Source organism: Schistocerca cancellata, chromosome 11 (genome assembly GCF_023864275.1).
Source record: "Schistocerca cancellata isolate TAMUIC-IGC-003103 chromosome 11, iqSchCanc2.1, whole genome shotgun sequence".
In the NCBI taxonomy this organism is placed as follows: domain Eukaryota; kingdom Metazoa; phylum Arthropoda; class Insecta; order Orthoptera; family Acrididae; genus Schistocerca; species Schistocerca cancellata.
The window spans coordinates 154,746,409-154,758,980 of NC_064636.1; the positions used below are offsets into that span (position 1 = coordinate 154,746,409).

Genomic DNA, 12,572 nt, shown 5'->3' on the forward strand with positions numbered 1-12,572 from the left:
AGGCTGCACAGGTATGTCAAGGTATGGATATTGATGTAGGACACCCTATTTCTGCCTATGTGGTTGATAAGACAATGTTTTCTCGAACTTAAATTGGGTACTGGACTAAACTTCAAGTAATAATGAATGCAGCTCACTGCACACTAAAGAAGAAGAACCTATGGGGTGTTTAAGAAATTGCATCAAATCAATGGTGATAGCGGCAAAAAGTAGGAAGGAAACTGTGTTGAAACGCCCAGATTCCTACCAATACCAAAGACATCTGGTGGAATAATTTTGTTCCTGATACCTCCATTTGCTGGGCTGTCAGCTCTGGTTACACAAGCTAGAAGAGCTGCTATCATATTCCACGTAGTAAAGAAGGCCCAAAAAAGTGAAAAGCAAATACAAACAGCTAAAAAGCATAATGACTATGTAGGCCATCGCTATCAGTTAAGGCCTATATTTCAAATACAGGAAATAGCTTGGGTTGGATATTTTAAAAAGGCCCACAGCAATGGTACTGGAGAGAAGGATTACGAACATACTCGTAGATCAGCCTAGTCTCGTCAGAAAATTTAAAATCAGTGTAGGACACATTGCTTGAGACTGTGTGGAAATCCAAGAAACGTGGAACTGTCAATTTAGATGTTGCTGGGGGTATGGAGCTCTTGGTGATTTAAGGCCACCTGAAGAATTGTGTTGTCACTTCACCAATAGGAATCAGTTGTTTTACAATGTTCGACACTACCATGACTTCAGTTCATACCTGAGGATATTTCTGCCTGATATTTTTCCTCAAAATTGCATAAAAACAAGCAGTATGCAAGTCTCCACATCATTTGAAGCTACGATGTAATGACGTTCACTCTAATCATAATTGGTCTAAATTGAAAGCAAACTCATTTCCTGCAATAGAGGAGCAGGGGGTAGTGATGTACAGCATTGACTGGACTGTAAACACACAAAAGCATAGCTATCACCACAGAATTAATAATAAATTGCTTCTAAGGAATGGGGAAATTGTGACAATACCTCCTGGCCCTTGCAACATTGACAATTCAAATGTATACTTGAAACATATTTTTAAAGGATTTGAGGTACATGCAAATGTTATGTTTAAATAAGAGATGAAAACAAAACACATTACATACTTTCGTCACAAATATTAAACAGGATGGCCACTAGGTTTCTCGAAAAAACAGGTGATGATGCATAATATTGGTAAAATGTTTGAGTTAACTGGTGGACATACTGTCAGTCAGTACAACAATTCGTGTAGAGTGTAATATTGCAACGAATTTTGTACCCTGACAATAGATTAGTCCATACTATTTATGCATTTTTTCCCTGCTTATAAAAGTGAAGAAAATGAAGTCCATGATGAACATGGGCAGCTACATGAAGCCAACATGGCGAAGGGTTAACAAGCACCAGAAACGTGGGAGGTAACCTGAAGCCAAAAGCGAACTCCAGGAGGTAACACAGAAGAATGGCGATCCCCATACTGACAGGCAAGGGAGTCATCAAATAAGATGGAATAGGATGAGTCACCAGGTGTGAAAGAGAAATGGCATGCCGATCCACTGAGGAGGACATCATACCAGTATGACTAGCAGTCCAGCGTCTTCTGCAGACTCTCAACCGGGCTGGTGAAAAAGCAGCCACTGGAGAAACGTATTCCATAATGGAGTGTGTTCAGATAGCATATGATGAACAGAGGTGCAGAGGAATGAACTAAACACCCACAGTCTAGTTATGAATGGACAAGGGATCACAAGAAATGGAGGAGGGCTGTCTGATCCGCTCCTCTGGAAATACCACTTAGGAGATGTAGGACACTGAGGGATTGGGTACTATGTACAGCCAAGTACGATACATGGGAGGATGAAGGAAGTTTCCTATCAAACATGAGCTCCAGGAATTTCCTGTTTCAGTAAATGAAAGAGCACAAGGCGCAAGATGTAAAGATGGTGTAAGAAACTCATTCCACCACCAAATACTTATACAAAAGGTTGTGGCAGTGGAAAAGTGAAAGCCACTGCCCATGCTCCATGAGAAAAGACGATAGGAATGACGCTGACGACGCTGCTCAAGGAGACATGTCGACGTAGAACTGCAATAGATACTTGGTGGGAGGCAGCCCATAATATGGTTAAAGGGGATAGCAAAGACAATGATACCCAGGACGAGCATTCAGGCATCCCGTTTTCCTGGATAAATGTGTGGGACAAGGCCAAACAATATAAACCTTGGGAAAATATCTTTCAAAACTTCCTCTAGTAAAACGGGCAGATGGCCTCTGAAGCCCCACATGTTTTTTTTTTTTTTTTTTTGTGGTTTTAGGGCGCACAACTTCAATGGTCATTAGCGCCCTGACTACTCTAAGAATGCACCGCGAGGCACAAGGTGACAACAACAACTAAAAGGGAAAACACGATAAAAGAGACTGACAGGCATAGGATTAAAAAACAACATCATCAAATGTCCTTAGCGAGGTTCGTCAAATTGATAAAACAAAGAACACGAGCAGCTGCTCGTGGGTCATCCGCTAAAATGGCATCGAAAGTATTAGGCAGGTTAAGATCGAGGCGCAGTGTGTTAAGATCTAGACAGGACATTAAAATGTGTCTAACCGTCAGCAAGTGCCCACATGGGCAGAACGGCGCCGGCGCAGCCGTCAGCAGATGGCGATGGCTGAACCGGCAGTGTCCAATTCTTAACCTTGCTAAAACGACCTCCTCCCGCCGAGAAGGGCGTGAGGAGGACGTCCAAGCCACGGGAAGAGGTTTTAAGGCCCGAAGCTTGTTGTCGGTAAGTGCAGCCCAATCGGCATGCCACAGCGACACAACGCGCCGACAAATGACCCTGCTAAAGTCGGACGAAGGGACACAACAAGAAGCTGTCCGAGGCTGGAGGACCGCAGCCTTGGCCGCGGCATTTGCAGCTTCGTTCCCAGGGATACCGACATGGCCAGGAACCCACATAAAGCTAACCGGCGGACCGACGTCCACCAGCCACTGAAGAGAGCGTTGGATCCGGTGTACGAAAGGGTGAACCGGGTACGGATCACTGAGGCTCTGGATGGCGCTCAGGGAATCTGAGCAGATGACATAAGCAGAATGTCGGTGGCGGCAGATGTAAAGAACAGCCTGGTAGAGGGCAAAGAGCTCAGCTGTGAAGACCGAACAATGGTCATGGAGCCGGTATTTGAAACTTTGTGCCCCGACAATAAAGGAACACCCGACCCCGTCATTGGTCTTAGAGCCATCTGTATAAATGAAAGTCATGTTGATGAACTTCGAACGAAGTTCCAAAAAACGGGAGTGGTAGACCGAACCGGGGGTGACCTCTTTTGGGAGCGAGCTGAGGTCAAGGTGAACGCGGACCTGAGCCTGGAGCCAAGGTGGCGTGCGGCTCTCGCCCACTCTAAAGGTTGCAGGGAGTGAAAAATGAAGGTGTTGAAGGAGGCGACGAAAGCGAACTCCAGGGGGTAGCAGGGCAGAGACATACAACCCGTATTGAAGGTCAAGAGAGTCGTCAAAAAAGGAACGATAAGACGGATGGTCGGGCATTGACAGTAGCCGACAGGCATACCGACAAAGCAGTATATCGCGCCGGTAAGTGAGTGGCAATTCGCCAGCGTCAGCATGAAGACTCTCTACGGGACTGGTATAAAATGCTCCGATCGCAAGTTGTAAACCCCGATGTTGTATGGAGTTGAGGCGGCGTAAGATGGATGGCCGTGCAGAGGAGTATACGAAGCTCCCATAATCCAGCTTGGAGCGGACGATCGACCAATATAGACGAAGTAGGACGGTTCGATCCGCTCCCCACGACATACCACTGAGAACACGGAGGACATTTAAAGAACGGGTACAACGGGCGGCCAAATATGACACATGTGGAGACCAGCTAAGTTTCCTGTCAAAGGTGAGGCCTAAAAATTTGGTTGTCTCCATGATTGGGAGAGCAACGGGACCAAGTCGTCAGGACGGTGGGAGAAACTCTTTGTAGCGCCAGAAGTTAATACAGACCGTCTTCTCGGCAGAAAAACGGAAGCCGTTGGCGACACTCCAGGAGTAAAGACGGTCAAGAGTACGCTGAAGACAGCACTCCAGGACTCGTGTACGCTGCGCGCTGCAATAGATGGTAAAATCGTCCACAAAAAGGGAGCCTGATACATCAGCTGAGAGGCAATCCATTATTGGATTGATCGCGATGGCGAACAGAGCGACGCTCAAAACTGAGCCCTGTGGCACCCCATTCTCCTGGCGAAAGGTGTTGGACAGGACAGAACCCACACGTACCCTGAACTGTCGATCCATTAAAAAGGAACGAATAAAAAGAGGGAGGCGACCGCGAAGGCCCCATGTATGCAAGGTGCGGAGAATGCCCGCCCTCCAACAGGTGTCGTAAGCCTTCTCCAAATCAAAGAACACAGCCGCGGTCGGGCGCTTCCGCAAGAAGTTATTCATAATGAAGGTCGACAAGGTAACCAGATGGTCAACAGCAGAGCGGCGCCTACGAAATCCACATTGGACATTGGTAAGTAGGCGTCGAGACTCAAGCAGCCAAACCAATCGAGAGTTAACCATTCGCTCCATCACTTTACAGACACAGCTGGTAAGTGAGATAGGTCGATAACTGGAAGGCAAGTGCTTGTCCTTCCCCGGCTTAGGAATCGGGACAACAATAGACTCGCGCCAGCATGCGGAAACATGTCCCTCAATCCAGATGCGATTGTATGTACGAAGAAGAAAACCTTTACCCGCAGGAGAAAGGTTCTTCAGCATCTGAATATGAATAGAATCAGGCCCTGGAGCAGAGGACCGTGATCGGCCAAGTGCGGTTTCGAGTTCCCGCATTGTGAATGGGGCATTATAACTTTCACAATTCGAGGAGCAAAAGTCAGGTGGCCTAGCCTCCTCTGCCTGTTTGCGGGGGAGGAAGGCAGGGTGGTAATGAGCGGAGCTCGAAACCTCGGCGAAAAAGCGGCCGAAGGCATTGGAGACAGCCTCAGGGGCCACAAGGACCTCATTCGCGACCTTCAAGCCAGAAACTGGGGAGTGGACCTTAGTGCCAGACAGCCGGCGCAGGCTACCCCAGACAACAGAAGAAGGAGTAAAACTGTTGAAGGTGCTTGTGAAAGCAGCCCAGCTGGCTTTCTTGCTTTCTTTAATAATACGACGACACTGAGCACGTAATCGTTTATAATTAATACAATTCGCCACTGTAGGGTGGCGTTTAAAGGTGCGTAAAGCGCGTCGACGAGCACGTAAAGCGTCGCTACATGCTGCGGTCCACCAGGGGACCGGTACGCGACGTGGAGAAGAAGTAGGGTGAGGGATGGAATATTCAGCAGCAGCGAGAATGACTTCCGTGAGGTGTGCGACCTGACGATCGCAGCTTGTGAAGGTTTGATCCTGAAAGGTCGCCCTGGAGGAGAAGAGCCCCCAGTCTGCCTTGGAGATTGTCCAACTAGAGGAGCACGGAGAGGGAGTATGCTGCAGGAGATGGGTAACACACGGGAAGTGGTCGCTCGAATATGTATCAGCAAGTGCATACCACTCAAACCGGCGTGCAAGTTGGGGAGTACATATAGAGAGGTCTAAATGGGAATAGGTATGAGATGTGTCCGAAAGAAAAGTCGGGGCGCCAGTATTGAGGCAGACAAGATTGAGCTGGTTGAAAAGGTCTGCTAACAAGGAGCCCCTCGGGCAGGATGCTGGAGAGCCCCAAAGGGGATGGTGGGCATTGAAGTCTCCAGTTAACAAAAATGGTGCAGGTAGCTGAGCAATAAGTTGCATCATGTCTGCCCTGGTAACGGCAGATGACGATGGAGTGTAAACGGTACAAAAGGAAAACGTAAAAGTGGGGAGAGTAATGCGGATGGCAACTGCCTGCAGGCCGGTGTGCAACGTGATGGGATCATAGTAAATATCATCCCGGACCAGCAACATAACCCCTCCATGAGCTGGGATACCTACCACAGGGGGTAGGTCAAAACGCACAGAGGTGTAGTGTGCCAAGGCAATTTGATCGCATGGGCGTAGCTTCGTTTCCTGGAGGGCTACGACGAGCGGACGATGCAAGCGGAGCAGCAACTTCAAGTCCTCTCGGTTGGAGCGAATGCTGCGAATATTCCAGTTAATAAGTGCCATTGTAAGAAAAGGAAGATGAGAGAAGGGGTCACCTCGAAGGCCGCTTAGGGCCTGGCTTCGAGCGAGCACTGCCGCCGCTATCAGTAGGCGGACAGTCATCGTCCATGGGGTCTATAGGGTCATCGGCCATCTCGGGAGGATGGCCGGGAGGGGGAGCTTCCTCCGCCGGTGAACGGCCAGATGTTCGGCTACCAGTGGTGCGGCCAGGCGGAACGGATGACGGCCTGGGGCGGCAACCGCTGGGTGGCGCAGGAGAAGAAAGGCGCCGTGGCGGAGAAGGAGAACTGTGCTTCCTATGCGCCTTTTTAGAAGGACGTTTGGTGGAAGTACCGGTCGAAGGCTGGGAGGTCGAGGGACGGAGGAAGTCTGCACGGGATGGTTCCTTCTTAAAGGCCCGTGCATCTGACTTCGGGGTCTTCGACTTAGCAGAAGCTGAGGAAGTGGCTGGTGTCTGTGGGGTGATGGGAGGAAGAGGAGACGTCGACCGCGCGATCTTAGCGCTGGCCGAACGGACGACCGTGGTGCTGAAGGTCAGATCGCATGTCTGGGTTGCTACCTCTCGGGTAGTCTGAGGAGAGGCGAGGACAGTGCTGTATTTCCCCGCTGGGAGCAGCGTGGGCTTCCTACTAGCCAATAGCTTGCGAGCAGCCGAGGTGGACACTTTCTCTTTGACCCGTATTTCCTGGATACAGCGTTCTTCCTTATAGACAGGACAGTCGCGGGAGGAGGCGGCATGGTCACCCTGACAGTTCACACAACGAGGAGACGGAGGTGGACAGTCACCCTCATGGGCATCCCTGCCACAAGTGACACATTTAGCCGCATTGGAGCAAGACTGTCGAGTGTGATTGAAACGCTGACACTGGTAGCAGCGCGTAGGTGTCGGGACATAGGGGCGAACAGAAATAACCTCGTAGCCCACCTTGATGCGCGATGGCAGCTTAACACTATCGAAGGTCAAGAAAAGTGTCCGGGTCGGTACAAGGTTATTGTTGACCTTTTTCATGACCCTATGGACAGCCGTCACGCCCTGCTCAGCGAGGAAAGATTGAAGCTCCTCGTCAGTCAATCCGTCGAGGGAGCTACTATAGACTACACCACGAGACGAATTCAAAGTTCGGTGGGCCTCCACCCGGACAGGGAACGTGTACAAGAGTGTGGCCCGAAGCAGTTTTTGTGCCTGAAAGGCATTCTCAGTTTCTAGTAATAAGGTACCATTACGCAACGTGGTACAAGATTTGACAGATCCGGCTATGGCATCTACGCCCTTCTTGATAACGAAAGGGTTGACAGAGGAAAAATCCTTTCCGTCCTCAGATCGAGAAACGACGAGGAACTGTGGGGCAGGCGGTAGTACTTTTGTCACTGGTGGCTGGTCACGTTTCCGTTTTTGGGTCGAAGTCGAAAGCGATGGAGTAGAATCCATTGCGGAGGAATCCCCCATGATTGCCAGCGTCTCCGATGGCGCGCTCCTTCCTTGTGGGGACCCTCTCAGAGGGCACTCCCGCCTTAGGTGAATGTTTACACCTCAGGTCACACCTCCCGAGAAACAGACGGAGGGACCAATCGGCATGGTCAGAAGGTATCAGCTCAGGCAATCACCCCTCCCCGGGCCTGGCCTTTACCAGGGGGTACGCGCGTGCCTTACATGTCTACCCAGGGCGGGGACTTACGCGTTACCCCGTCACCGGCTACGCGTGCGAACGCATGGGTCGGCCTTCAGACACGCACAGGGAGAAAGGAAGAAGAGGAAAAAGAAGAGAGAGAGGGAGAAAGAGGACAGACTGTCTCAAACGCCGAGGCGGAGACCAGAGAAGGCAAGGAGAAGAAGGCAATGAGGAAGCAAGGAGGAGAAGAAGGCAATGAGAAGGCAAGGAGAAAAAGGCAATGAGAAGGCAAGGAGAAAAAGGCAATGAGAAGGCAAGGAGAAAAAGGCAATGAGAAGGCAAGGAGAAAAAGGCAATGAGAAGGTAAGGAGAAAAAGGCAATGAGAAGGCAAGGAGAAAAAGGCAATGAGAAGGCAAGGAGAAAAAGGCAATGAGAAGGCAAGGAGAAAAAGGCAATGAGAAGGCAAGGAGAAAAAGGCAATGAGAAGGCAAGGAGAAAAAGGCAATGAGAAGGCAAGGAGAAAAAGGCAATGAGAAGGCAAGGAGAAGTCAAGGGAAAGAGTAAGGAAGACAGTGAGGTGGAGAAGAGCAAAGAAAGGAACCAACAAAAGGAAGGAAGAAACGAGAAGTGAAAAACCAAAAAGACCACGATTATAGGTCGTGAAACCATCCGTCTCCGGACGCAGGCGCTAACTACCCCCGTGAGGGGGATGGACTCCTTTTAGTCGCCTCTTACGACAGGCAGGAATACCTCAGGCCTATTCTAATCCCCGGACCCGCAGGGGGAAGCCCCACATGTATAGACCACAGATGATACCAGTCCTCCAGCAGATGTATCAGACTTCTTCTGAATCAAATAATATGGCCATAGTCTTATTTCCACAGAAAACCATTCATGATATCGGATGACGAAGTGAAAACATGGTCAAATGCAGAACAGCATGCTCGAAATCCACACTGTGCAGTGCTTAGCAGTTGGGCAGACTCAAGCCACAAAACCATCTGCCCATGAATCATATCATCCATCACCCTGGAAACACAGCTGGTGAGAGAAGGCAGGCTTAGGTTGGGTATAACATTGACTTCACATCAGCATCTAGCAAACATTCAATCTGCCCAAATATAATTATACCTACAAAGGAGAAGGTGCTGACCTACAAGAGAATGCTGCAACATCTCAATGTGAACACTGTCTGGCTCTAGGACAAATGATCTGGATGAACTGAGAGCATGGTCTACATCCCTCATAGTAATAGCAACATTGTAGCATTCATGATTCTGAGAGGATATCAGCTGAGCTGCCTCCACTTGTTTCCCTACATAACAGGATGACCGGAGTGGGTGACATGGTCAGGGTTGTAGGGCATGGCTGGGTAGAAGAAGGTGGCTGTGTTTAGCAATCTTCCTTTTTTTTATTGTTGGTTCTTCCAATACATTTTCTGGTGGCTCAGCCCCACCGCTCGTGTCGTGGTAGAGACGTGCTGATGCACGCAGTCCGAGGAACGCGATGCCGCACTGTCAGCAGCTGTGCAGGTGGTAGGAGGTCAGCAGCATGAGGCCCGGCCCAGCTCACCCCCCTGCAGACGCGGCGGCTCGTGACGACGCCGGAAGTCACCAGTGCAGCAGCGGGCAACGCCCTCTGCCAGCCAGTCCTCAGGGACAGTGTCACTGATGACGACGACATGACAGTGACAGTGACCAAATGCCCAATCAGTCGAACCGAATGCCGGCGCCCACCTCTGATGCCCCTTAAATAGTGCAGGCCGCCACTGAATTCGCCGGTTATGCAGCGGCATGTTTATTAGAAGGTTCTCGATGAGTTGGCTAATGCAACCGTGCCACACGCAGCCCACACCTGCGTAATTCTGCTAATGCTGCGTTCTGATGGCTGCCGCGGACGTACACACATACCAACGCTCATTTCAAAACTGCGTCACCTGCATAACGCATTGGCCAGCTTTCATCCATCGTTTGCCGTGAGGCTGGCACATCATGCACTGAAACGCACTAAATCAAAATTTCGCACTGTATTTCCTAAAAATAACTCCCTTGTCCTCTACACATGGGAGGAAGGCACCGTTATAGCTGGTGGGGCTTGAAATCTCTGTAAAATAGCTGTCCAAGGTGTTGGAGGTCTCATGTGAGTTGACATCATGGTCATACCAGGAATTGGGGAATGAAGTTTGGTCCCAGAGAGCTGATGAATGTTGCTCCACACAACGGAAGAGGGAGTGAAACTTAAAACACATAATAAACAACATCCAGGTAGGTTTTTTAGTATCCCAAAAAAATGTGACAACACTGCACACACCTCTATTCATAAGGAATATAACTCACCATCGTAGGATGTGCTCCAGTGAAACACGTCGCTGCATGCCTCAGTCTATGAGGGACCGCGACATGCTACAGTCAACTTGAAGTACATGGCATGGACCATTCTGCAGCAGTAAGGATAAGTTTTGGAAGATACTTTACCTGGTCATCACAGCTGTGTAAAGGTCACGAGGGATAAGTAAAGCCTCCAGTCAGCCTTAGAAAACTGCTAATTGGCTTTGCACTCAGGTGGGGTAAGAGTCTGAATAGACAGCACACAGAAAGTGATCATTTGAGTATGTGTCAGAGGGAATGGGCCATTCGAGATGAAGGGCAAGCTGGACAGTGCAGAACAAGAGGTCTAGATGGTAATAAATGTGCATGGAATCTGAAAGGAACATGGCTGTTTCACTGGTATGAGAGAGGATTCAGAATGTCAGCCAAGACGAAACCTCTTTGACAGGTTGTCCTAGAGCCCCAAAGCAAATGGTGGGCATTAAACTAACCAAGCAGCAAAAAGGAGTGAGGAAGCTGACCAATGATCTGGAGCAAGTCCAACGTGGTAACAGCAAATCACGGAGGAGTGTAGATGTTACAAAAGAGAAAAGGTGAAATGAGGAAGAGAAGTGCAGACTGCCATAGCTATCAGTCGAGTGTTCGATGATATCGATGACCAACATGGCTCCCCCATGAGGTGGAATGCTGTCTGGGGGGGAAAGGTGAAAGTGAACCAGAAGAAACATGAGAGGTCAAAGGGGTTGTGAGGACAATTTTTATTCTTGGAAGCAGAAAAAAAACTGACACTGCAATTCCAAGAACAGCTGTAATTCCTGTTGGCTCAATCTAATGCCACAAATGTTCCATTGGAGAAGTCATAATGGGGATTGGTGAGGAGGGAACAAATGAAGGTTAGTCACCTTGGTATCTGCTGAGTGCCCGTCTTCAAAAATTCACTGCTACAGGGGCAGAGGCTGGAGAATCCTGTTCCATGAGATCTACAAACATATTGGCATTCTCCCTGAGCCATCCTGTGAATTCCATGGCAGAAAACCGGTAGGCAGTGGGCACCAGCAAAATGGAGGTCAGCCAGGTGAGGGTATATGTGCCAACACCACTGAAGGGGATCTCCTAGTCAAGGAAGGTGAAGATCGTTTGTTTTTGTATGATTTCTTAGAACTTTCTAGTTGTGAGATAAATATGTTTTTTAGCTGTAACAGAGTCTTTGCGGGAGTATTGCTTTTGTCCTTTCAGATTGACAGTTGTGTAACAGGTTATTTCACCACCAGGGCAAAGATCAGATGGCTTGTTGTGCAGCTGTAGGAGGAGATGGGGATGCTACTGTGACCTGGGTGACTTCACTACTGCAATACTGAACTTGTGGTCGCAAGTCTGGGTGGGCATATCCTCCATTATGCATAGCATAGCAAAAACGGTACTGTAAATGCGAATCGTAAAATTCACAGATTTTGACTAGCTAACAACTGTGAGTGACAAAGTGGAGTTTGATGTCATTCACTCAGATCTCCTATATGGCTCGCTCGTTAAGACACATGGGAAATTCATGGGGTTACAATTGATACAGCAGAGAGGAGGAGGAAACTGCTGTCCTCGTGAGCATCTTTGCCAAGAGTAACACATTTGGCCATGTTTTAACAGGATACATGTTTTATTATAATGTTGACACTTGTAGGAACTCATCTGGTTTGGAATGTAAGGTTGGACCGTGATGACTTCATAGCCTGCCTTAATCTTTGAGGCAAACAATACTCAAGCAAATGGTAGAAAAAGAATGCATGTGGGCATTAAGTTTGCATCCATCTTTTTCATTACTCAATGGGCTGCAGTGATGCCATGATGAGAGAGATGACTGTGGACTTCTCCCTCAGTGAGGCCATCAAGCATCAGAATGTAAAGAACACCATATAAAGAGTTCAGTGTAAGATGGATCTCCACACGAACAGGATAGCTCTGGATATGTGATGCTGTAAGCAGTTGAGCTTGAGAATCACAATACGTCTTCAGAAGCAAAGGTGCATTACATACATGAGAATAGGATTTCACAGGGCCTGCAACTTTAACACCATCTTTCACAATAATGCACACATTAACTGTAGCAAAGGACGGACCACCTGCAGTACATGATACCATGAGGAACCGAGGTGCAGTTGGGAGGGTCTTCAAATCTTTAGCCTCATTCTGTTTACGTTTAGTAGACACGCACTAAGATGGTGAGCCACTGAAAAAAAAAAAATCTCCATGATTGCCAACATCTACAATGGCATGCTCCTTCCAACTGGGGGCACACTGAGAGGGGGGATTCACCCACCGTAAATGACTGTTCACACCTCAGGTCACACCTCCCAAACTCCCGACAGAGGGACCAATTGGGATTTGGGAAGGTAACAGCTTAGGCAGTTACCCCTCTCTAGGCATGGACTGTATCAGAGTGTATGTGCGAACCCTACATGTTGACCCGGAGCTGGGAATTATGCATTACCTTGTCACCCGT

At 48.8% G+C, this 12,572-nt stretch overlaps 1 protein-coding gene across 4 annotated transcripts in view; it reads right to left on the reverse strand.

Moving 5' to 3' along the window:
- LOC126108743 (zinc finger protein 493-like) overlaps positions 1-12,572 on the reverse strand; it is a 150,327-nt gene that overhangs the window by 35,165 nt on the left and 102,590 nt on the right. The window lies entirely within an intron of this gene.